At 45.1% G+C, this 20,176-nt stretch overlaps 2 non-coding genes and 40 pseudogenes across 2 annotated transcripts; all 42 read left to right on the top strand.

Moving 5' to 3' along the window:
- The first annotated feature begins 112 nt into the window (after nucleotides 1–112).
- LOC148857201 (5S ribosomal RNA) lies at nucleotides 113–231 on the top strand (annotated as a pseudogene).
- A 359-nt stretch (nucleotides 232–590) lies between these two features.
- Nucleotides 591–709, top strand: LOC148857202 (5S ribosomal RNA; annotated as a pseudogene).
- Nucleotides 710–1,068: 359 nt separating this feature from the next.
- LOC148857203 (5S ribosomal RNA) lies at nucleotides 1,069–1,187 on the top strand (annotated as a pseudogene).
- A 359-nt stretch (nucleotides 1,188–1,546) lies between these two features.
- On the top strand, nucleotides 1,547–1,665 carry LOC148857204 (5S ribosomal RNA; annotated as a pseudogene).
- Nucleotides 1,666–2,024: 359 nt separating this feature from the next.
- Nucleotides 2,025–2,143, top strand: LOC148857205 (5S ribosomal RNA; annotated as a pseudogene).
- Nucleotides 2,144–2,502: 359 nt separating this feature from the next.
- LOC148857206 (5S ribosomal RNA) lies at nucleotides 2,503–2,621 on the top strand (annotated as a pseudogene).
- Nucleotides 2,622–2,980: 359 nt separating this feature from the next.
- LOC148857207 (5S ribosomal RNA) lies at nucleotides 2,981–3,099 on the top strand (annotated as a pseudogene).
- A 359-nt stretch (nucleotides 3,100–3,458) lies between these two features.
- On the top strand, nucleotides 3,459–3,577 carry LOC148857208 (5S ribosomal RNA; annotated as a pseudogene).
- Nucleotides 3,578–3,936: 359 nt separating this feature from the next.
- LOC148857209 (5S ribosomal RNA) lies at nucleotides 3,937–4,055 on the top strand (annotated as a pseudogene).
- A 359-nt stretch (nucleotides 4,056–4,414) lies between these two features.
- Nucleotides 4,415–4,533, top strand: LOC148857210 (5S ribosomal RNA). The gene has a single exon (XR_016097658.1). It is a non-coding gene; the product is annotated as a 5S ribosomal RNA (ribosomal RNA).
- A 359-nt stretch (nucleotides 4,534–4,892) lies between these two features.
- LOC148857211 (5S ribosomal RNA) lies at nucleotides 4,893–5,011 on the top strand (annotated as a pseudogene).
- Nucleotides 5,012–5,370: 359 nt separating this feature from the next.
- On the top strand, nucleotides 5,371–5,489 carry LOC148857212 (5S ribosomal RNA; annotated as a pseudogene).
- A 359-nt stretch (nucleotides 5,490–5,848) lies between these two features.
- LOC148857213 (5S ribosomal RNA) lies at nucleotides 5,849–5,967 on the top strand (annotated as a pseudogene).
- A 359-nt stretch (nucleotides 5,968–6,326) lies between these two features.
- On the top strand, nucleotides 6,327–6,445 carry LOC148857214 (5S ribosomal RNA; annotated as a pseudogene).
- A 359-nt stretch (nucleotides 6,446–6,804) lies between these two features.
- LOC148857215 (5S ribosomal RNA) lies at nucleotides 6,805–6,923 on the top strand (annotated as a pseudogene).
- Nucleotides 6,924–7,282: 359 nt separating this feature from the next.
- LOC148857216 (5S ribosomal RNA) lies at nucleotides 7,283–7,401 on the top strand (annotated as a pseudogene).
- Nucleotides 7,402–7,760: 359 nt separating this feature from the next.
- On the top strand, nucleotides 7,761–7,879 carry LOC148857217 (5S ribosomal RNA; annotated as a pseudogene).
- Nucleotides 7,880–8,238: 359 nt separating this feature from the next.
- LOC148857218 (5S ribosomal RNA) lies at nucleotides 8,239–8,357 on the top strand (annotated as a pseudogene).
- A 359-nt stretch (nucleotides 8,358–8,716) lies between these two features.
- Nucleotides 8,717–8,835, top strand: LOC148857219 (5S ribosomal RNA; annotated as a pseudogene).
- A 359-nt stretch (nucleotides 8,836–9,194) lies between these two features.
- On the top strand, nucleotides 9,195–9,313 carry LOC148857220 (5S ribosomal RNA). The gene has a single exon (XR_016098147.1). It is a non-coding gene; the product is annotated as a 5S ribosomal RNA (ribosomal RNA).
- Nucleotides 9,314–9,672: 359 nt separating this feature from the next.
- Nucleotides 9,673–9,791, top strand: LOC148857221 (5S ribosomal RNA; annotated as a pseudogene).
- A 359-nt stretch (nucleotides 9,792–10,150) lies between these two features.
- Nucleotides 10,151–10,269, top strand: LOC148857222 (5S ribosomal RNA; annotated as a pseudogene).
- Nucleotides 10,270–10,628: 359 nt separating this feature from the next.
- On the top strand, nucleotides 10,629–10,747 carry LOC148857223 (5S ribosomal RNA; annotated as a pseudogene).
- A 359-nt stretch (nucleotides 10,748–11,106) lies between these two features.
- LOC148857224 (5S ribosomal RNA) lies at nucleotides 11,107–11,225 on the top strand (annotated as a pseudogene).
- Nucleotides 11,226–11,584: 359 nt separating this feature from the next.
- On the top strand, nucleotides 11,585–11,703 carry LOC148857225 (5S ribosomal RNA; annotated as a pseudogene).
- A 359-nt stretch (nucleotides 11,704–12,062) lies between these two features.
- On the top strand, nucleotides 12,063–12,181 carry LOC148857226 (5S ribosomal RNA; annotated as a pseudogene).
- Nucleotides 12,182–12,540: 359 nt separating this feature from the next.
- Nucleotides 12,541–12,659, top strand: LOC148857227 (5S ribosomal RNA; annotated as a pseudogene).
- Nucleotides 12,660–13,018: 359 nt separating this feature from the next.
- On the top strand, nucleotides 13,019–13,137 carry LOC148857228 (5S ribosomal RNA; annotated as a pseudogene).
- A 359-nt stretch (nucleotides 13,138–13,496) lies between these two features.
- On the top strand, nucleotides 13,497–13,615 carry LOC148857229 (5S ribosomal RNA; annotated as a pseudogene).
- A 359-nt stretch (nucleotides 13,616–13,974) lies between these two features.
- LOC148857230 (5S ribosomal RNA) lies at nucleotides 13,975–14,093 on the top strand (annotated as a pseudogene).
- Nucleotides 14,094–14,452: 359 nt separating this feature from the next.
- LOC148857231 (5S ribosomal RNA) lies at nucleotides 14,453–14,571 on the top strand (annotated as a pseudogene).
- Nucleotides 14,572–14,930: 359 nt separating this feature from the next.
- Nucleotides 14,931–15,049, top strand: LOC148857232 (5S ribosomal RNA; annotated as a pseudogene).
- Nucleotides 15,050–15,408: 359 nt separating this feature from the next.
- On the top strand, nucleotides 15,409–15,527 carry LOC148857233 (5S ribosomal RNA; annotated as a pseudogene).
- Nucleotides 15,528–15,886: 359 nt separating this feature from the next.
- On the top strand, nucleotides 15,887–16,004 carry LOC148857234 (5S ribosomal RNA; annotated as a pseudogene).
- A 359-nt stretch (nucleotides 16,005–16,363) lies between these two features.
- On the top strand, nucleotides 16,364–16,482 carry LOC148857235 (5S ribosomal RNA; annotated as a pseudogene).
- Nucleotides 16,483–16,841: 359 nt separating this feature from the next.
- Nucleotides 16,842–16,960, top strand: LOC148857236 (5S ribosomal RNA; annotated as a pseudogene).
- Nucleotides 16,961–17,319: 359 nt separating this feature from the next.
- LOC148857237 (5S ribosomal RNA) lies at nucleotides 17,320–17,438 on the top strand (annotated as a pseudogene).
- A 359-nt stretch (nucleotides 17,439–17,797) lies between these two features.
- On the top strand, nucleotides 17,798–17,916 carry LOC148857238 (5S ribosomal RNA; annotated as a pseudogene).
- A 359-nt stretch (nucleotides 17,917–18,275) lies between these two features.
- LOC148857239 (5S ribosomal RNA) lies at nucleotides 18,276–18,394 on the top strand (annotated as a pseudogene).
- A 359-nt stretch (nucleotides 18,395–18,753) lies between these two features.
- LOC148857240 (5S ribosomal RNA) lies at nucleotides 18,754–18,872 on the top strand (annotated as a pseudogene).
- Nucleotides 18,873–19,231: 359 nt separating this feature from the next.
- LOC148857241 (5S ribosomal RNA) lies at nucleotides 19,232–19,350 on the top strand (annotated as a pseudogene).
- A 359-nt stretch (nucleotides 19,351–19,709) lies between these two features.
- LOC148857242 (5S ribosomal RNA) lies at nucleotides 19,710–19,828 on the top strand (annotated as a pseudogene).
- Nucleotides 19,829–20,176: the final 348 nt, after the last annotated feature.

Raw genomic sequence — 20,176 nt, forward strand, 5'->3', positions numbered from 1 at the left:
CACGGTTACCAAGGGAGGAAAGTTGCATACACCGTTTTTTCAATTCTGAAAGAATTAATGGGGGAGAGCAAGATAGTGAGTGCATAAAGATTTCAGCGAGAAAGAAGCAAACGTTTGCGATAATACCAGCACTAATGCACTGAATCCCATCAGAACTCCGAAGTTAAGTGTGCTTGGGCGAGAGTAGGATTAGGATGGGTGACCTCCTGGGAAATTCTTGTGTTGCAACCCAATTTTATTAATAGTTTATTTTGGATATACTATTTGCAAATTCCATATGTCATTTCGGCGAGACAACTGGAAACAACGCGCCGGATACTCGGACCATTTGCGGTACGATCGTCATTACTGAATTGGAACGGTGCAAAACTGGGATTTTGGCATTCGTCGTGCATTGTGGGCCCCGCGATTGTATTGCATCTATCCGTGGCACTGGCAGATCTGGAAAGGAATAACTCCGCTCACTTGGGATCTTGTGCACGTTTTCCAAGGGAGGAAAGTTGCATACACCGTTTTTTCAAGTCTGAAAGAATTAATGGGGGGGAGCAAGATAGTGAGTGCATAAATATTTAAGCGAGCAAGAAGCAAACAGTTGCGATCATACCAGCACTAATGCACCGGATCCCATCAAAACTCCAAAGTTAAGTGCGCTTGGGCGAGAGTAGTATTATGATGGGTGACCTCCTGGGAAATCATCGTGTTGCAACCCAACTTTAATAATATTTTATTTTTGATATATTATTTGCAAATTCCATATGTCGTTTCGGCGAGACAACTGGAAACAACGCGCCGGATTCTCGGACCATTTGCGGCACGACCGTCATTACTGAATGGGAACGGTGCAAAACCAGGCTTTTGGCATTCGTCGTGCATTGTGGGCGCCGCGATAGTATTGCATCTATCAGGGGCTGCGACAGATCTGGAAAGGAATAACTCCGCTCACGTGGAAACTTGTGTACGGTTATTAAGGGAGGAAAGTTGCATACACCGTTTTTTCAATTCTGAAAGAATTAATGGGGGGGAGCAAGATAGTGAGTGCATAAAGATATAAGCGAGCAAGAGGCAAACGGTTGCGATCATACCAGCACTAATGCATCGGATCCCATCAGAACTCCGAAGTTAAGTGTGCTTGTGCGAGAGTAGTACTAGGATGGGTGACCTCCAGGGAAGTCCTCCTGTTGCACCCCAATTTTATTAATATTTTATTTTTGATATATTTTTTGCAAATTCCATATGTCGTTTCGACGAAACAACTGGAAACAACGCGTCGAATACTCGGACCATTTGCGACACGATCGTCATTCCTAAATGGGAACGGTGCAAAACCGGGATTTTGGCATTCATCGTGCATTGTGTGCCCCGTGATAAGATTGCATCTATCCGGGGTTGCGGCATATCTGGAAAGGAATAACTCCACTCACGTGGGAGCTAGTGCACGGTTACGAAGGGAGGAAAGTTGGATACACCGTTTTTTCAAATCTGATAGAATTAATGGAGGGGAGCAAGATAGTGAGTGCATAAAGATTTAAGCGAGCAAAAGGCAAACGGGTCCGATCATTCCAGCACTAATCCACCGGATCCCATCAGAACTCCGAAGTTAAGTGTGCGTGGGCGAGAGTAGTATTAGGATGCCTGACCTCCTGGGAAATCCTTGTGTTGCAACCCAATTTTATTAATAGTTTATTTTTGATATACTATTTGCAAATTCCATACGTCATTTCGGCGAGACAACTGGAAACAACGCGCCGGATACTCGGACCATTTGCTGTACGATCGTCATTACTGAATTGGAACGGTGCAAAACAGGGATTTTGGCATTCGTCGTGCATTGTGGGCCCCGCGATTGTATTGCATCTATCCGTGGCAGTGGCAGATATGGAAAGGAATAACTCCACTCACGTGGGAGCTTGTACACGTTTACCAAGAGAGGAAAATTGAATGCACCGTTTTTTCAAGTCTGAAAGAATTATTGGGCGGGAACAAGATAGTGAGTACATAAAGATTTAAGCGAGAAAGAAGCACATAGTTGCGATCATACCAGCACTAATGCACCGGATCCCAACAAAACTCCGAAGTTAAGTGTGCTTGGGCGTGAGTAGTATTAGGATGGGTGACCTCCTGGGAAATCATCGTGTTGCAACCCAATTTTAATAATATTTTATTTTTGATATATTATTTGCAAATTCCATATGTCGTTTCGGCGAGACAACTGGAAACAACGCGCCGGATTCTCGGACCATTTGCGGCACGACCGTCATTACTGAATGGGAACGGTGCAAAACCGGGCTTTTGGCATTCGTCGTGCATTGTGGGCCCCATGATAGTATTGCATCTATCCGGGGCTGCGACAGATCTGGAAAGGAATAACTCCGCTCACGTGGAAGATTGTGCACGGTTACCAAGGGAGGAAAGTTGCATACACCGTTTTTTCAATTCTGAAAGAATTAATGGGGGAGAGCAAGATAGTGAGTGCATAAAGATTTCAGCGAGAAAGAAGCAAACGTTTGCGATAATACCAGCACTAATGCACTGAATACCATCAGAACTCCGAAGTTAAGTGTGCTTGGGCGAGAGTAGGATTAGGATGGGTGACCTCCTGGGAAATTCTTGTGTTGCAACCCAATTTTATTAATAGTTTATTTTGGATATACTATTTGCAAATTCCATATGTCATTTCGGCGAGACAACTGGAAACAACGCGCCGGATACTCGGACCATTTGCGGTACGATCGTCATTACTGAATTGGAACGGTGCAAAACTGGGATTTTGGCATTCGTCGTGCATTGTGGGCCCCGCGATTGTATTGCATCTATCCGTGGCAGTGGCAGATCTGGAAAGGAATAACTCCGCTCACTTGGGAGCTTGTGCACGTTTTCCAAGGGAGGAAAGTTGCATACACCGTTTTTTCAAGTCTGAAAGAATTAATGGGGGGGAGCAAAATAGTGAGTGCATAAATATTTAAGCGAGCAAGAAGCAAACAGTTGCGATCATACCAGCACTAATGCACCGGATCCCATCTAAACTCCAAAGTCAAGTGTGCTTGGGCTAGAGTAGTATTATGATGGGTGACCTCCTGGGAAATCATCGTGTTGCAACCCAACTTTAATAATATTTAATTTTTGATATATTATTTGCAAATTCCATATGTCGTTTCGGCGAGACAACTGGAAACAACGCGCCGGATTCTCGGACCATTTGCGGCACGACCATCATTACTGAATGGGAACGGTGCAAAACCAGGCTTTTGGCATTCGTCGTGCATTGTGGGCGCCGCGATAGTATTGCATCTATCAGGGGCTGCGACTGATCTGGAAAGGAATAACTCCGCTCACGTGGAAGCTTGTGTACGGTTATTGAGGGAGGAAAGTTGCATACACCGTTTTTTCAATTCTGAAAGAATTAATGGGGGGGAGCAAGATAGTGAGTGCATAAAGATTTAAGCGAGCAAGAAGCAAACGGTTGCGATTATACCAGCACTAATGCATCGGATCCCATCAGAACTCCGAAGTTAAGTGGGCTTGTGCGAGAGTAGTACTAGGATGGGTGACCTCCAGGGAAGTCCTCCTGTTGCACCCCAATTTTATTAATATTTTATTTTTGATATACTATTTGCAAATTCCATATGTCGTTTTGGCGAAACAACTGGAAACAACGCGTCGGATACTCGGACCATTTGCGACACGATCGTCATTCCTGAATGGGAACGGTGCAAAACCGGGATTTTGGCATTCGTCGTGCATTGTGTGCCCCATGATAAGATTGCATCTATCCGGTGTTGCGGCATATCTGGAAAGGAATAATTCCGCTCACGTGGGAGCTAGTGCACTGTTACGAAGGGAGGAAAGTTGGATACACCGTTTTTTCAAGTCTGAAAGAATTAATGGAGGGGAGCAAGATAGTGAGTGCATAAAGATTTAAGCGAGCAAAAGGCAAACGGGTCCGATCATTTCATCACTAATCCACCGGATCCCATCAGAACTCCTAAGTTAAGTGTGCGTGGGCGAGAGTAGTATTAGGATGGCTGACCTCTTGGGAAATCCTTGTGTTGCAACCCAATTTTATTAATAGTTTATTTTTGATATACTATTTGCAAATTCCATATGTCATTTCGGCGAGACAACTGGAAACAACGCGCCGGATTCTCGGGCCATTTGCGGCACGACCGTCATTACTGAATGGGAACGGTGCAAAACCGGGCTTTTGGCATTCGTCGTGCATTGTGGGCCCCGTGATAGTATTGCATCTATCCGGGGCTGCGACAGATCTGGAAAGGAATAACTCCGCTCACGTGGAAGATTGTGCACGGTTACCAAGGGAGGAAAGTTGCATACACCGTTTTTTCAATTCTGAAAGAATTAATGGGGGAGAGCAAGAGAGTGAGTGCATAAAGATTTCAGCGAGCAAGAAGCAAACAGTTGCGATCATACCAGCACTAATGCACTGGATCCCATCAGAACTCCGAAGTTAAGTGTGCTTGGGCGAGAGTAGTATTAGGATGGGTGACCTCCTGGGAAATCCTTGTGTTGCAACCCAATTTTATTTATAGTTTATTTTGGATATACTATTTGCAAATTCCATATGTCATTTCGGCGAGACAACTGGAAACAACGCGCCGGATACTCGGACCATTTGCGGGACGATCGTCATTACTGAATGGGAACGGTGCAAAACCTGGATTTTGGCATTCGTCGTGCATTGTGGGCCCCGCGATTGTATTGCATCTATCCGTGGAAGTGGCAGATCTGGAAAGGAATAACTCCGCTCACTTGGGAGCTTGTGCACGTTTTCCAAGGGAGGAAAGTTGCATACACCATTTTTTCAAGTCTGAAAGAATTAATGGGGGGGAGCAAGAAAGTGAGTGGATAAATATTTAAGCGAGCAAGAAGCAAACATTTGCGATCATACCAGCACTAATGCACCGGATCCCATCAAAACTCCAAAGTTAAGTGTGCTTGGGCGAGAGTAGTATTATGATGGGTGACCTCCTGGGAAATCATCGTGTTGCAACCTAACTTTAATAATATTTAATTTTTGATATATTATTTGCAAATTCCATATGTCGTTTCGGCGAGACAGCTGCAAACAACGCGCCGGATTCTCGGACCATTTGCGGCACGACCGTCATTACTGAATGGGAACGGTGCAAAACCGGGCTTTTGGCATTCGTCGTGCATTGTGGGCGCCGCGATAGTACTGCATCTATCAGGGGCTGCGACAGATCTGGAAAGGAATAACTCCGCTCACGTGGAAGCTTGTGTACGGTTATTAAGGGAGGAAAGTTGCATACACCGTTTTTTCAATTCTGAAAGAATTAATGGGGGGGAGCAAGATAGTGAGTGCATAAAGATTTAAGCGAGCAAGAAGCAAACGGTTGCGATCTTACCAGCACTAATGCACCGGATCCCATCAGCACTCCGAAGTTAAGTGTGCTTGGGCGAGAGTTGTATTAGGCTGGGTGAACTCCTCGGAAATCATCGTGTTGCAACCCAATTTTATTAATATTTTATTTTTGATATATTATTTGCAATTTCCATAAGTCGTTTCGGCTAGACAACTGGAAACAACGCGCCGGATTCTCAGACCATTTGCTGCAAGACCGTCATTACTGAATGGGAACGGTGCAAAACCGGGCTTTTGGCATTCGTCGTGCATTGTGGGCCCCGCGATAGTATTGCATCTATCCGGGGCTGCGACAGATCTGGAAAGGAATAACTCCGCTCACGTGGAAGATTGTGCACGGTTACCGAGGAAGCAAAGTTGCATACACCGTTTTTTCAATTCTGAAAGAATTAATGGGGGAGAGCAAGATAGTGAGTGCATAAAGATTTCAGCGAGCAAGAAGCAAACGGTTGCGATCAAACCAGCACTAATGCACTGGATCCCATCAGAACTCCGAAGTTAAGTGTGCTTTGGCGAGAGTAGTATTAGGATGGGTGACCTCCTGGGAAATCCTTGTGTTGCAACCCAATTTTATTAATAGTTTATTTTGGATATACTATTTGCAAATTCCATCTGTCATTTCGGCGAGACAACTGGAAACAACGCACCGGATACTCGGACCATTTGCGGTACGATCGTCATTACTGAATGGGAACGGTGCAAAACCGGGATTTTGGCATTCATCGTGCATTGTGGGCCCCGCGATTGTATTGCATCTATCCGTGGCAGTGGCAGATCTGGAAAGGAATAACTCCGCTCACTTGGGAGCTTGTGCACGTTTTCCAAGGGAGGAAAGTTGCATACACCGTTTTTTCAATTCTAAAAGAATTAATGGGGGGGAGCAAGATAGTGAGTGCATAAATATTTAAGCGAGCAAGAAGCAAACAGTTGCGATCATACCACCACTAATGCACCGGATCCCATCAAAACTCCAAAGTTAAGTGTGCTTGGGCGAGAGTAGTATTATGATGGGTGACCTCCTGGGAAATCATCGTGTTGCAACCCAACTTTAATAATATTTTATTTTTGATATATTATTGGCAAATTCCATATGTCGTTTCAGCGAGACAACTGGAAACGACGCGCCGGATTCTCGGACCATTTGCGGCACAACCGTCATTACTGAATGGGAACGGTGCAAAACCAGGCTTTTGGCATTCGTCGTGCATTGTGGGCGCCGCGATAGTATTGCATCTATCAGGGGCTGCGACAGATCTGGAAAGGAATAACTCCGCTCATGTGGAAGCTTGTGTACGGTTATTAAGGGAGGAAAGTTGCATACACCGTTTTTTCAATTCTGAAAGAATTAATGGGGGGGAGCAAGATAGTGAGTGCATAAAGATTTAAGCGAGCAAGAAGCAAACGGTTGCGATCATACCAGCACTAATGCACCGGATCCCATCAGAACTCCGAAGTTAAGTGTGCTTGTGCGAGAGTAGTATTAGGATGGGTGACCTCCAGGGAAGTCCTCCTGTTGCACCCCAATTTTATTAATATTTTATTTTTGATATACTATTTGCAAATTCCATATGTCGTTTCGGCGAAACAACTGGAAATAACGCGTCGGATACTCGGACCATTTGCGACACTATCGTCATTCCTGAATGGGAATGGTGCAAAACCGGGATTTTGGCATTCATCGTGCATTGCGTGCCCCGTGATAAGATTGCATCTATCCGGGGTTGCGGCATATCTGGAAAGGAATAACTCCGCTCACGTGGGAGCTAGTGCACGGTTACGAAGGGAGGAAAGTTGGATACACCATTTTTTCAAGTCTGAAAGAATTAATGGAGGGGAGCAAGATAGTGAGTGCATAAAGATTTAAGCGAGCAAAAGGTAAACGGGTCCGATCATTCCAGCACTAATCCACAGGATCCCATCAGAACTCCGAAGTTAACTGTGCGTGGGCGAGAGTAGTATTAGGATGGCTGACCTCCTGGGAAATCTTTGTGTTGCAACCCAATTTTATTAATATTTTATTTTTGATATACTATTTGCAAATTCCATATGTCGTTTCGGCGAGACAACTGGAAACAACGCGCCGGATTCTAGGACCATTTGCGGCACGACCGTCATTACTGAATGGGAACGGTGCAAAACCGGGATTTTGGCATTCGTCGTGCATTGTGGGCCCCGTGATAGTATTGCATCTATCCGGGGCTGCGACAGATCTGGAAAGGAATAACTCCGCTCACGTGGAAGATTGTGCACGGTTACCAAGGGAGGAAAGTTGCATACACCGTTTTTTCAATTCTGAAAGAATTAATGGGGGAGAGCAAGATAGTGAGTGCATAAAGATTTCAGCGAGCAAGAAGCAAACGGTTGCGATCATACCAGCACTAATGCACTGGATCCCATCAGAACTCCGAAGTTAAGTGTGCTTGTGCGAGAGTAGTACTAGGATGGGTGACCTCCAGGGAAGTCCTCCTGTTGCACCCCAATTTTATTAATATTTTATTTTTGATATACTATTTGCAAATTCCATATGTCGTTTCGGCGAAACAACTGGAAACAACGCGTCGGATACTCGGACCATTTGCGACACAATCGTCATTCCTGAATGGGAACGGTGCAAATCCGGGATTTTGGCATTCGTCGTGCATTGTGTGCCCCGTGATAAGATTGCATCTATCCGGGGATGCGGCATATCTGGAAAGGAATAACTCCACTCACGTGGGAGCTAGTGCACGGTTACGAAGGGAGGAAAGTTGGATACACCATTTTTTCAAGTCTGAAAGAATTAATGGAGGGGAGCAAGATAGTGAGTGCATAAAGATTTAAGCGAGCAAAAGGCAAACGGGTACGCTCATTCCAGCACTAATCCACCGGATCCCATCAGAACTCCGAAGTGAAGTGTGTGTGGGCGAGAGTAGTATTAGGATGGCTGACCTCCTGGGAAATCCTTGTGTTGCAACCCAATTTTATTAATAGTTTATTTTTGATATACTATTTGCAAATTCCAAATGTCATTTCGGCGAGACAACTGGAAACAACGCGCCGGATACTCGGACCATTTGCTGTACGATCGTCATTACTGAATTGGAACGGTGCAAAACAGGGATTTTGGCATCCGTCGTGCATTGTGGGCCCTGCGATTGTATTGCATCTATCCGTGGAAGTGGCAGATCTGGAAAGGAATAACTCCGCTCACTTGGGAGCTTGTGCACGTTTTCCAAGGGAGGAAAGTTGCATACACCGTTTTTTCAAGTCTGAATGAATTAATGGGGGGGAGCAAGAAAGTGAGTGGATAAATATTTAAGCGAGCAAGAAGCAAACAGTTGCGATCATACCAGCACTAATGCACCGGATCCCATCAAAACTCCAAAGTTAAGTGTGCTTGGGCGAGAGTAGTATTATGATGGGTGACCTCCTGGGAAATCATCGTGTTGCAACCTAACTTTAATAATATTTAATTTTTGATATATTATTTGCAAATTCCATATGTCGTTTCGGCGAGACAACTGGAAACAACGCGCCGGATTCTCGGACCATTTGCGGCACGACCGTCATTACTGAATGGGAACGGTGCAAAACCGGGCTTTTGGCATTCGTCGTGCATTGTGGGCCCCGTGATAGTATTGCATCTATCCGGGGCTGCGACAGATCTGGAAAGGAATAACTCCGCTCACGTGAAAGCTTGTGCACGGTTACCAAGGGAGGAAAGTTGCATACACCGTTTTTTCAATTCTGAAAGATTTAATGGGGGAGAGCAATATAGTGAGTGCATAAAGATTTCAGCTAGCAAGAAGCAAACAGTTGCGATCAAACCAGCACTAATGCACTGGATCCCATCAGAACTCCGAAGTTAAGTGTGCTTGGGCGAGAGTAGTATTAGGATGGGTGACCTCCTGGGAAATCCTTGTGTTGCAACCCAATTTTATTTATAGTTTATTTTGGATATACTATTTGCAAATTCCATATGTCATTTCGGCGAGACAACTGGAAACAACGCGCCGGATACTCGGACCATTTGCGGTACGATCGTCATTACTGAATGGGAACGGTGCAAAACCGAGATTTTGGCATTCGTCGTGCATTGTGGGCCCCGCGATTGTATTGCATCTATCCGTGGAAGTGGCAGATCTGGAAAGGAATAACTCCGCTCACTTGGGAGCTTGTGCACGTTTTCCAAGGGAGGAAAGTTGCATACACCGTTTTTTCAAGTCTGAAAGAATTAATGGGGGGGAGCAGGAAAGTGAGTGGATAAATATTTAAGCGAGCAAGAAGCAAACATTTGCGATCATACCAGCACTAATGCACCGGATCCCATCAAAACTCCAAAGTTAAGTGTGCTTGGGCGAGAGTAGTATTATGATGGGTGACCTCCTGGGAAATCATCGTGTTGCAACCTAACTTTAATAATATTTAATTTTTGATATATTATTTGCAAATTCCATATGTCGTTTCGGCGAGACAGCTGGAAACAACGCGCCGGATTCTCGGACCATTTGCGGCACGACCGTCATTACTGAATGGGAACGGTGCAAAACCAGGCTTTTGGCATTCGTCGTGCATTGTGGGCGCCGCGATAGTATTGCATCCATCAGGGGCTGCGACAGATCTGGAAAGGAATAACTCCGCTCACGTGGAAGCTTGTGTACGGTTATTAAGGGAGGATAGTTGCATACACCGTTTTTTCAATTCTGAAAGAATTAATGGGGGGGAGCAAGATAGTGAGTGCATAAAGATTTAAGCGAGCAAGAAGCAAACGGTTGCGATCTTACCAGCACTAATGCACCGGATCCCATCAGCACTCCGAAGTTAAGTGTGCTTGGGCGAGAGTTGTATTAGGCTGGGTGAACTCCTCGGAAATCATCGTGTTGCAACCCAATTTTATTAATATTTTATTTTTGATATATTATTTGCAATTTCCATAAGTCGTTTCGGCGAGACAACTGGAAACAACGCGCCGGATTCTCGGACCATTTGCTGCAAGACCGTCATTACTGAATGGGAACGGTGCAAAACCGGGCTTTTGGCATTCGTCGTGCATTGTGGGCCCCGCGATAGTATTGCATCTATCCGGGGCTGCGACAGATCTGGAAAGGAATAACTCCGCTCACGTGGAAGATTGTGCACGGTTACCGAGGAAGCAAAGTTGCATACACCGTTTTTTCAATTCTGAAAGAATTAATGGGGGAGAGCAAGATAGTGAGTGCATAAAGATTTCAGCGAGCAAGAAGCAAACGGTTGCGATCAAACCAGCACTAATGCACTGGATCCCATCAGAACTCCGAAGTTAAGTGTGCTTTGGCGAGAGTAGTATTAGGATGGGTGACCTCCTGGGAAATCCTTGTGTTGCAACCCAATTTTATTAATAGTTTATTTTGGATATACTATTTGCAAATTCCATATGTCATTTCGGCGAGACAACTGGAAACAACGCACCGGATACTCGGACCATTTGCGGTACGATCGTCATTACTGAATGGGAACGGTGCAAAACCGGGATTTTGACATTCATCGTGCATTGTGGGCCCCGCGATTGTATTGCATCTATCCGTGGCAGTGGCAGATCTGGAAAGGAATAACTCCGCTCACTTGGGAGCTTGTGCACGTTTTCCAAGGGAGGAAAGTTGCATACACCGTTTTTTCAATTCTGAAAGAATTAATGGGGGGGAGCAAGATAGTGAGTGCATAAATATTTAAGCGAGCAAGAAGCAAACAGTTGCGATCATACCACCACTAATGCACCGGATCCCATCAAAACTCCAAAGTTAAGTGTGCTTGGGCGAGAGTAGTATTCTGATGGGTGACCTCCTGGGAAATCATCGTGTTGTAACCCAACTTTAATAATATTTTATTTTTGATATATTATTGGCAAATTCCATATGTCGTTTCGGCGAGACAACTGGAAACGACGCTCCGGATTCTCGGACCATTTGCGGCACGACCGTCATTACTGAATGGGAACGGTGCAAAACCAGGCTTTTGGCATTCGTCGTGCATTGTGGGCACCGCGATAGTATTGCATCTATCAGGCGCTGCGACAGATCTGGAAAGGAATAACTCCGCTCATGTGGAAGCTTGTGTACGGTTATTAAGTGAGGAAAGTTGCATACACCGTTTCTTCAATTCTGAAAGAATTAATGGGGGGGAGCAAGATAGTGAGTGCATAAAGATTTAAGCGAGCAAGAAGCAAACGGTTGCGATCATACCAGCACTAATGCACTGGATCCCATCAGAACTCCGTAGTTAAGTGTGCTTGGGCGTGAGTAGTATTAGGATGGGTGACCTCCTCGGAAGTCCTCCTGTTGCACCCCAATTTTATTTATAGTTTATTTTGGATATACTATTTGCAAATTCCATATGTCATTTCGGTGAGACAACTGGAAACAACGCGCCGGATACTCGGACCATTTGCGGTACGATCGTCATTACTGAATGGGAACGGTGCAAAACCGGGATTTTGGCATTCGTCGTGCATTGTGGGCCCCGCGATTGTATTGCATCTATCCGTGGAAGTGGCAGATCTGGAAAGGAATAACTCCGCTCACTTGGGAGCTTGTGCACGTTTTCCAAGGGAGGAAAGTTGCATACACCATTTTTTCAAGTCTGAAAGAATTAATGGGGGGGAGCAAGAAAGTGAGTGGATAAATATTTAAGCGAGCAAGAAGCAAACATTTGCGATCATACCAGCACTAATGCACCGGATCCCATCAAAACTCCAAAGTTAAGTGTGCTTGGGCGAGAGTAGTATTATGATGGGTGACCTCCTGGGAAATCATCGTGTTGCAACCTAACTTTAATAATATTTAATTTTTGATATATTATTTGCAAATTCCATATGTCGTTTCGGCGAGACAGCTGGAAACAACGCGCCGGATTCTCGGACGATTTGCGGCACGACCGTCATTACTGAATGGGAACGGTGCAAAACCAGGCTTTTGGCATTCGTCGTGCATTGTGGGCGCCGCGATAGTATTGCATCTATCAGGGGCTGCGACAGATCTGGAAAGGAATAACTCCGCTCACGTGGAAGCTTGTGTACGGTTATTAAGGGAGGATAGTTGCATACACCGTTTTTTCAATTCTGAAAGAATTAATGGGGGGGAGCAAGATAGTGAGTGCATAAAGATTTAAGCGAGCAAGAAGCAAACGGTTGCGATCTTACCAGCACTAATGCACCGGATCCCATCAGCACTCCGAAGTTAAGTGTGCTTGGGCGAGAGTTGTATTAGGCTGGGTGAACTCCTCGGAAATCATCGTGTTGCAACCCAATTTTATTAATATTTTATTTTTGATATATTATTTGCAATTTCCATAAGTCGTTTCGGCGAGACAACTGGAAACAACGCGCCGGATTCTCGGACCATTTGCTGCAAGACCGTCATTACTGAATGGGAACGGTGCAAAACCGGGCTTTTGTCATTCGTCGTGCATTGTGGGCCCCGCGATAGTATTGCATCTATCCGGGGCTGCGACAGATCTGGAAAGGAATAACTCCGCTCACGTGGAAGATTGTGCACGGTTACCGAGGAAGCAAAGTTGCATACACCGTTTTTTCAATTCTGAAAGAACTAATAGGGGAGAGCAAGATAGTGAGTGCATAAAGATTTCAGCGAGCAAGAAGCAAACTGTTGCGATCAAACCAGCACTAATGCACTGGATCCCATCAGAACTCCGAAGTTAAGTGTGCTTTGGCGAGAGTAGTATTAGGATGGGTGACCTCCTGGGAAATCCTTGTGTTGCAACCCAATTTTATTAATAGTTTATTTTGGATATACTATTTGTAATTTCCATATGTCATTTCGGCGAGACAACTGGAAACAACGCACCGGATACTCGGACCATTTGCGGTACGATCGTCATTACTGAATGGGAACGGTGCAAAACCGGGATTTAGGCATTCATCGTGCATTGTGGGCCCCGCGATTGTATTGCATCTATCCGTGGCAATGGCAGATCTGGAAAGGAATAACTCCGCTCACTTGGGAGCTTGTGCACGTTTTCCAAGGGAGGAAAGTTGCATACACCGTTTTTTCAATTCTGAAAGAATTAATGGGGGGGAGCAAGATAGTGAGTGCATAAATATTTAAGCGAGCAAGAAGTAAACAGTTGCGATCATACCACCACTAATGCACCGGATCCCATCAAAACTCCAAAGTTAAGTGTGCTTGTGCGAGAGTAGTATTAGGATGGGTGACCTCCAGGGAAGTCCTCCTGTTGCACCCCAATTTTATTAATATTTTATTTTTGATATACTATTTGCAAATTCCATATGTCGTTTCGGCGAAACAACTGGAAATAACGCGTCGGATACTCGGACCATTTGCGACACGATCGTCATTCCTGAATGGGAACGGTGCAAAACCGGGATTTTGGCATTCATCGTGCATTGCGTGCCCCGTGATAAGATTGCATCTATCCGGGGTTGCGGCATATCTGGAAAGGAATAACTCCGCTCACGTGGGAGCTAGTGCACGGTTACGAAGGAAGGAAAGTTGGATACACCATTTTTTCAAGTCTGAAAGAATTAATGGAGGGGAGCAAGATAGTGAGTGCATAAAGATTTAAGCGAGCAAAAGTTAAACGGGTCCGATCATTCCAGCACTAATCCACAGGATCCCATCAGAACTCCGAAGTTAAGTGTGCGTGGGCGAGAGTTGTATTAGGATGGCTGACCTCCTGGGAAATCTTTGTGTTGCAACCCAATTTTATTAATATTTTATTTTTGATATACTATTTGCAAATTCCATATGTCGTTTCGGCGAGACAACTGGAAACAACGCGCCGGATTCTAGGACCATTTGCGGCACGACCGTCATTACTGAATGGGAATGGTGCAAAACCGGGATTTTGGCATTCGTCGTGCATTGTGGGCCCCGTGATAGTATTGCATCTATCCGGGGCTGCGACAGATCTGGAAAGGAATAACTCCGCTCACGTGGAAGATTGTGCACGGTTACCAAGGGAGGAAAGTTGCATACACCGTTTTTTCAATTCTGAAAGAATTAATGGGGGAGAGCAAGATAGTGAGTGCATAAAGATTTCAGCGAGCAAGAAGCAAACGGTTGCGATCATACCAGCACTAATGCACTGGATCCCATCCGAACTCCGAAGTTAAGTGTGCTTGTGCGAGAGTAGTACTAGGATGGGTGACCTCCAGGGAAGTCCTCCTGTTGCACCCCAATTTTATTAATATTTTATTTTTGATATACTATTTGCAAATTCCATATGTCGTTTCGGCGAAACAACTGGAAACAACGCGTCGGATACTCGGACCATTTGCGACACAATCGTCATTCCTGAATGGGAACGGTGCAAAACCGGGATTTTGGCATTCGTCGTGCATTGTGTGCCCCGTGATAAGATTGCATCTATCCGGGGATGCGGCATATCTGGAAAGGAATAACTCCACTCACGTGGGAGCTAGTGCACGGTTACGAAGGGAGGAAAGTTGGATACACCGTTTTTTCAAGTCTGAAAGAATTAATGGAGGGGAGCAAGATAGTGAGTGCATAAAAATTTAAACGAGCAAAAGGCAAACGGGTCCGATCATTCCAGCACTAATCCACCGGATCCCATCAGAACTCCGAAGTTAAGTGTGCGTGGGCGAGAGTAGTATTAGGATGGCTGACCTCCTGGGAAATCTTTGTGTTGCAACCCAATTTTATTAATAGTTTATTTTTGATATACTATTTGCAAATTCCAAATGTCATTTCGGCGAGACAACTGGAAACAACGCGCCGGATACTCGGACCATTTGCTGTACGATCGTCATTACTGAATTGGAACGGTGCAAAACAGGGATTTTGCCATTCGTCGTGCATTGTGGGCCCCGCGATTGTATTGCATCTATCCGTGGAAGTGGCAGATCTGGAAAGGAATAACTCCGCTCACTTGGGAGCTTGTGCACGTTTTCCAAGGGAGGAAAGTTGCATACACCGTTTTTTCAAGTCTGAAAGAATTAATGGGGGGGAGCAAGAAAGTGAGTGGATAAATATTTAAGCGAGCAAGAAGCAAACAGTTGCGATCATACCAGCACTAATGCACCGGATCCCATCAAAACTCCAAAGTTAAGTGTGCTTGGGCGAGAGTAGTATTATGATGGGTGACCTCCTGGGAAATCATCGTGTTGCAACCTAACTTTAATAATATTTAATTTTTGATATATTATTTGCAAATTCCATATGTCGTTTCGGCGAGACAACTGGAAACAACGCGCCGGATTCTCGGACCATTTGCGGCACGACCGTCATTACTGAATGGGAACGGTGCAAAACCGGGCTTTTGGCATTCGTCGTCCATTGTGGGCCCCGTGATAGTATTGCATCTATCCGGGGCTGCGACAGATCCGGAAAGGAATAACTCCGCTCACGTGAAAGATTGTGCACGGTTACCAAGGGAGGAAAGTTGCATACACCGTTTTTTAAATTCTGAAAGAATTAATGGGGGAGACCAAGATAGTGAGTGCATAAAGATTTCAGCTAGCAAAAAGCAAACAGTTGCGATCAAACCAGCACTAATGCACTGGATCCCATCAGAACTCCGAAGTTAAGTGTGCTTGGGCGAGAGTAGTATTAGGATGGGTGACCTCTGTGAAATCCTTGTGTTGCAACTCAATTTTATTTATAGTTTATTTTGGATAAACTATTTGCAAATTCCATATGTCATTTCGGCGAGACAACTGGAAACAACGCGCCGGATACTCGGACCATTTGCGGTAGGATCGTCATTACTGAATGGGAACGGTGCAAAACCGAGATTTTGGCATTCGTCGTGAATTGTGGGCCCCGCGATTGTATTGCATCTATCCGTGGAAGTGGCAGATCTGGAAAGGAATAACTCCGCTCACTTGGGAGATTGTGCACGTTTTCCAAGGGAGGAAAGTTGCATACACCGTTTTTTCAAGTCTGATAGAATTAATGGGGGGGAGCAAGAAAGTGAGTGGATAAATATTTAAGCGAGCAAGAAGCAAACAGTTGCGATCATACCAGCACTAATGCACCGGATCCCATCAAAACTCCAAAGTTAAGTGTGCTTGGGCGAGAGTAGTATTATGATGGGTGACCTCCTGGGAAATCATCGTGTTGCAACCTAACTTTAATAATATTTAATTTTTGATATATTATTTGCAAATACCATATGTCGTTTCGGCGAGACAACTGGAAACAACGCGCCGGATTCTCGGACCATTTGCGGCACGACCGTCATTACTGAATGGGAACGGTGCAAAACCAGGCTTTTGGCATTCGTCGTGCATTGTGGGCACCGCGATAGTATTGCATCTATCAGGGGCTGCGACAGATCTGGAAAGGAATAACTCCGCTCATGTGGAAGCTTGTGTACGGTTATTAAGTGAGGAAAGTTGCATACACCGTTTCTTCAATTCTGAAAGAATTAATGGGGGGGAGCAAGATAGTGAGTGCATAAAGATTTAAGCGAGCAAGAAGCAAACGGTTGCGATCATACCAGCACTAATGCACTGGATCCCATCAGAACTCCGTAGTTAAGTGTGCTTGGGCGAGAGTAGTATTAGGATGGGTGACCTCCTCGGAAGTCCTCCTGTTGCACCCCAATTTTATTTATAGTTTATTTTGGATATACTATTTGCAAATTCCATATGTCATTTCGGTGAGACAACTGGAAACAACGCGCCGGATACTCGGACCATTTGCGGTACGATCGTCATTACTGAATGGGAACGGTGCAAAACCGGGATTTTGGCATTCGTCGTGCATTGTGGGCCCCGCGATTGTATTGCATCTATCCGTGGAAGTGGCAGATCTGGAAAGGAATAACTCCGCTCACTTGGGAGCTTGTGCACGTTTTCCAAGGGAGGAAAGTTGCATACACCATTTTTTCAAGTCTGAAAGAATTAATGGGGGGGAGCAAGAAAGTGAGTGGATAAATATTTAAGCGAGCAAGAAGCAAACATTTGCGATCATACCAGCACTAATGCACCGGATCCCATCAAAACTCCAAAGTTAAGTGTGCTTGGGCGAGAGTAGTATTCTGATGGGTGACCTCCTGGGAAATCATCGTGTTGCAACCTAACTTTAATAATATTTAATTTTTGATATATTATTTGCAAATTCCATATGTCGTTTCGGCGAGACAACTGGAAACAACGCGCCGGATTCTCGGACGATTTGCGGCACGACCGTCATTACTGAATGGGAACGGTGCAAAACCAGGCTTTTGGCATTCGTCGTGCATTGTGGGCGCCGCGATAGTATTGCATCTATCAGGCGCTGCGACAGATCTGGAAAGGAATAACTCCGCTCACGTGGAAGCTTGTGTACGGTTATTAAGGGAGGAAAGTTGCATACACCGTTTTTTCAATTCTGAAAGAATTAATGGGGGGGAGCAAGATAGTGAGTGCATAAAGATTTAAGCGAGCAAGAAGCAAACGGTTGCGATCTTACCAGCACTAATGCACCGGATCCCATCAGCACTCCGAAGTTAAGTGTGCTTGGGCGAGAGTTGTATTAGGCTGGGTGAACTCCTCGGAAATCATCGTGTTGCAACCCAATTTTATTAATATTTTATTTTTGATATATTATTTGCAATTTCCATAAGTCGTTTCGGCGAGACAACTGGAAACAACGCGCCGGATTCTCGGACCATTTGCTGCAAGACCGTCCTTACTGAATGGGAACGGTGCAAAACCGGGCTTTTGTCATTCGTCGTGCATTGTGGGCCCCGCGATAGTATTGCATCTATCCGGGGCAGCGACAGATCTGGAAAGGAATAACTCCGCTCACGTGGAAGATTGTGCACGGTTACCGAGGAAGCAAAGTTGCATACACCGTTTTTTCAATTCTGAAAGAACTAATGGGGGAGAGCAAGATAGTGAGTGCATAAAGATTTCAGCGAGCAAGAAGCAAACTGTTGCGATCAAACCAGCACTAATGCACTGGATCCCATCAGAACTCCGAAGTTAAGTGTGCTTTGGCGAGAGTAGTATTAGGATGGGTGACCTCCTGGGAAATCCTTGTGTTGCAACCCAATTTTATTAATAGTTTATTTTGGATATACTATTTGCAATTTCCATATGTCATTTCGGCGAGACAACTGGAAACAACGCACCGGATACTCGGACCATTTGCGGTACGATCGTCATTACTGAATGGGAACGGTGCAAAACCGGGATTTAGGCATTCATCGTGCATTGTGGGCCCCGCGATTGTATTGCATCTATCCGTGGCAATGGCAGATCTGGAAAGGAATAACTCCGCTCACTTGGGAGCTTGTGCACGTTTTCCAAGGGAGGAAAGTTGCATACACCGTTTTTTCAATTCTGAAAGAATTAATGGGGGGGAGCAAGATAGTGAGTGCATAAATATTTAAGCGAGCAAGAAGTAAACAGTTGCGATCATACCACCACTAATGCACCGGATCCCATCAAAACTCCAAAGTTAAGTGTGCTTGTGCGAGAGTAGTATTAGGATGGGTGACCTCCAGGGAAGTCCTCCTGTTGCACCCCAATTTTATTAATATTTTATTTTTGATATACAATTTGCAAATTCCATATGTCGTTTCGGCGAAACAACTGGAAATAACGCGTCGGATACTCGGACCATTTGCGACACGATCGTCATTCCTGAATGGGAACGGTGCAAAACCGGGATTTTGGCATTCATCGTGCATTGCGTGCCCCGTGATAAGATTGCATCTATCCGGGGTTGCGGCATATCTGGAAAGGAATAACTCCGCTCACGTGGGAGCTAGTGCACGGTTACGAAGGAAGGAAAGTTGGATACACCATTTTTTCAAGTCTGAAAGAATTAATGGAGGGGAGCAAGATAGTGAGTGCATAAAGATTTAAGCGAGCAAAAGTTAAACGGGTCCGATCATTCCAGCACTAATCCACAGGATCCCATCAGAACTCCGAAGTTAAGTGTGCGTGGGCGAGAGTTGTATTAGGATGGCTGACCTCCTGGGAAATCTTTGTGTTGCAACCCAATTTTATTAATATTTTATTTTTGATATACTATTTGCAAATTCCATATGTCGTTTCGGCGAGACAACTGGAAACAACGCGCCGGATTCTAGGACCATTTGCGGCACGACCGTCATTACTGAATGGGAACGGTGCAAAACCGGGATTTTGGCATTCGTCGTGCATTGTGGGCCCCGTGATAGTATTGCATCTATCCGGGGCTGCGACAGATCTGGAAAGGAATAACTCCGCTCACGTGGAAGATTGTGCACGGTTACCAAGGGAGGAAAGTTGCATACACCGTTTTTTCAATTCTGAAAGAATTAATGGGGGAGAGCAAGATAGTGAGTGCATAAAGATTTCAGCGAGCAAGAAGCAAACGGTTGCGATCATACCAGCACTAATGCACTGGATCCCATCCGAACTCCGAAGTTAAGTGTGCTTGTGCGAGAGTAGTACTAGGATGGGTGACCTCCAGGGAAGTCCTCCTGTTGCACCCCAATTTTATTAATATTTTATTTTTGATATACTATTTGCAAATTCCATATGTCGTTTCGGCGAAACAACTGGAAACAACGCGTCGGATACTCGGACCATTTGCGACACAATCGTCATTCCTGAATGGGAACGGTGCAAAACCGGGATTTTGGCATTCGTCGTGCATTGTGTGCCCCGTGATAAGATTGCATCTATCCGGGGATGCGGCATATCTGGAAAGGAATAACTCCACTCACGTGGGAGCTAGTGCACGGTTACGAAGGGAGGAAAGTTGGATACACCGTTTTTTCAAGTCTGAAAGAATTAATGGAGGGGAGCAAGATAGTGAGTGCATAAAAATTTAAACGAGC

The sequence above is a fragment of the Nelumbo lutea genome, chromosome 4 (genome assembly GCF_056320005.1).
Source record: "Nelumbo lutea isolate HS-2025 chromosome 4, American lotus-T2T, whole genome shotgun sequence".
Lineage (NCBI taxonomy): Eukaryota > Viridiplantae > Streptophyta > Magnoliopsida > Proteales > Nelumbonaceae > Nelumbo > Nelumbo lutea.